Source organism: Bison bison, unplaced genomic scaffold (genome assembly GCF_000754665.1).
Source record: "Bison bison bison isolate TAMUID 2011002044 unplaced genomic scaffold, Bison_UMD1.0 scf7180017864354, whole genome shotgun sequence".
In the NCBI taxonomy this organism is placed as follows: Eukaryota; Metazoa; Chordata; class Mammalia; order Artiodactyla; family Bovidae; genus Bison; species Bison bison.
This window is the reverse complement of record NW_011494926.1, coordinates 2,847,736-2,851,016: the sequence shown is the minus strand read 5'-3', so window position 1 is coordinate 2,851,016 and position 3,281 is coordinate 2,847,736.

Here is a 3,281-nt window from a genome sequence, read left to right as displayed (position 1 = left end):
TCCATACATGACTACTGGAAAAACCATAGCCTTGACTAGACAGACCTTTGTTGGCAAAGTAATGTCTGCTTTTCAATATGCTATCTAGGTTGATCATAACTTTCCTTCCAAGGAGTAAGCGTCTTTTAAGTAAGCGTCTTTCATGGCCACAATCACCATCTGCAGTGATTTTGGAGCCCCCAAAAATAAAGTCTGACACTGTTTCCACTGTTTCCCCATCTGTTTGCCATGAAGTGATGGGACCAGATACCATGATCTTCATTTTCTGAATGTTGAGCTTTAAGCCAACTTTTTCACTCTCCTCTTTCACTTTCATCAAGAGGCTCTTTAGTTCCTCCTCACTTTCTGCCATAAGGGTGGTGTCATCTGCATATCTGAGGTTATTGATATTTCTCCCGGCAATCTTGATTCCAGCTTGTGCTTCTTCCACCTTAGTTTATACCTAGAATTTGAACTAGTCCAAACAGACAGCTTCATCTCCTACCCCTAAGGACCACCTGGTATTCATCAGTAAAAACTCCATCTGTATCCTTGGCTCAGTTCATAATTTTTTTTCCTGGAAAGTGTGTTTTTCTGGAATAGAACAGTGATACTGGTAAGCCAAGTATCACCCCAAAACATTGAGAAAACTCCAGATTAGAGTTGGATTATTTAGTTGGAGGGTGTTGCCAGGAACCTCTAAATCCAATTTAAGTATCAGTGAGCACTTTGGCTGGAGAAGGCAATGGCACCCCACTCCAGTACTCTTGCCTGGAAAATCCCATGGATGGAGGAGCCTGGTAGGCTGCAGTCCATGGGGTCACTAAGAGTCGGACACAACTGAGCGACTTCACTTTCACTTTCTCTCCCCTGCCTTGGTCCCTTGGACTCTGCTGACTTCATTTGACTCTACATGGGAGCCAAGATTTCATCTTGTGAGCCACAGGAGTGACATGATGACATATGCATTTTCAAAAGAAAACCTAGAAGTTCTCTGAGTGACATCAGAAAGGGAGAAGGCTAGAGTTAGGGCAGTCAAAGTCGTTAAATATTCCAGGTGAGAAACCAAGAAGATCTACACAAGGAAGAGAGCTGGTTAAGGGAATCATAATGGGATATGACAAGCAAGATGCAGTGAGAAGTTTCTCCAAGCAGGTAAAGAGGACTTTTATTTTCTGAGTTTATCAGATGGCGTGAAAGAAAAGTATGGAGGGTAAGAATGTGGTAAACCTAGTATCTAGTGCTGAAAAGATTTCGAAGTAAGTGAAAGATGGTTTTAAAAGTAGAATAATCTAAAATGTAAGTAGTTTGCTGATGCCTCTTTCTGTTCTCCTTAAAAACCTCAGCTAAGACAAGTACTAATTTATATGCCATAGCACTAGCTCTTCACTTTGTACACATCTTGATGAAGTCTCTCCTGTAACACATGATCCCTAAATAATTCATGAGGGGTCTGCTTCTCCCCACAGCAGTCACTCTGCCTTAGTGGTTTCTTCCATCAGAGATGGTGGTTCCCTGGCCCATAAAAGCAAGTGATCATTATCATTAGTCCCTTGGCTTCATTATTATTTCACAGGATGGACTGCAGAAGATAAAGTATAAATACCCCTTTCTTACTTTTCATTGCCAGTCACATTTTCTCATATTCAATGTCATTCTTCCCTTCCAAGAAATCGAAGTAGATATTGATTTTGAAAATGTATTTCTTAGCAGTAAGAAATAGCAAATTACACCTGAATTATAACTTTAAATGTACATTTTATGTCCTTCAGATAAAACAAAAATCAGTGCTTTGTCATATCTCTAGGGGAAATATCAGGAGATGGTATTTTGTGTTCAGCAAGATAAAAATAAGTTTACCATTTTTCTAGAACAAATGAAATGTCCTAAGATTTTTTGTTTTGTAAGTCTTTTTCCAGTTTAGCAGAATCAAGAGGGAAAAATTCACCTGCAATTTTGATATACAATCTGACAGGATACGGACTACAACTAACAAAAAAATTCTAATTGAAAGACATCGCCTGGAAGAAATCCATGCAGATAAAGTGGCTAGATAGAGGAGGATGGATGGAATAGCACACAGTTGAAACTAGTTCTTACATTTTTCATGTAATGCATTTCTTTGTTCTTTGTATTAAATATTCTAAATAGTCAGTCTCACTCTCTGTATTAATTAATGGAATTAAAGCAAGCTGAATGGTATGTGCACACCCCTTGTTTCTGATTGGCCCGGTTTGAAAGCTTACTGGAGCATAAAAAAAAATCATAACACATACAACACTTTCTAGGCAGTCTAAGGAACACAAGACTGGAAACAAATAAGAATGCATTCTGAAAATCTCAGCCTTGAATCAGCAAGCTGTCATTTTCAGAAGTAAAAGCACAGCTAACACTCAGTGTGAGCATCCTATCCCCTCTTTAAATTCATACGAAAAGCTTATCAAATCCAAGCCTTCACCTTGTAGTTTTCTCTGCTTACAGACAGCACTCCTGATGCTGTGATTCTTCCTGGAGGCAAGTGCAGAAGAAAAGTTTGATTTTTGTGTATAGTCCTTGCCTGCAAACAGGGTCTGCCTCATGCAACACTCGGTGCTAGAATGGCCCTGCACTTGATTTAATGCTCTATCGCTAACCATTGAAACTCTTAATCATTTTTTAACAAGGAGCCCTATATTTTCATTTTTCACTGGGCCTTACAAATTATGTCGCCAGTCCTGCCTGCTGGATCAGATTCTTTACCAACTGAGCTATCAGGGAAGCCCCATTATCTTGCAGCTCTATCTTTGTACTTCATAACGCAGGAAGCTTTTTTCTTTTCTTTTTTAAAATTGCATAATTTCACTTTGAGGGCTGATTTATTTACACTTATGGACTTGAATAACTCATAGCTTCCAGATGACAGGATATGCTCTTATTCTATTCCTATTATTGGATTTAGGTCTCCCTTCTCCCAACACACACAGAGTTTAATAACATGATCTATTAACTATAGGTAATGATATAAGGTAGAGCTCTAAAGTCTAACTTTTATGATAAATACTGAATATATTATTCCAGCCTTAGTTCTCTAAGATAGAATCTTGGTGGATGTTTCGTACACTCACTTGCCTTTTCTGATAGCCTTTCAGTATTTACTTGGTTCCACTTTTAAGCTACATCTCAGTGGGTTGGTTCTGTCAAAACTGCTTCAGGAAAGCCTAGCTGAAGAAGAGTGAAGCCAGATGTTCAGAGACATTTTGACTAGCTTTTTCCTTTTAAAGCACTTTTGCATGTTAAAATGCTTTCTGTAGGACAGACATAAT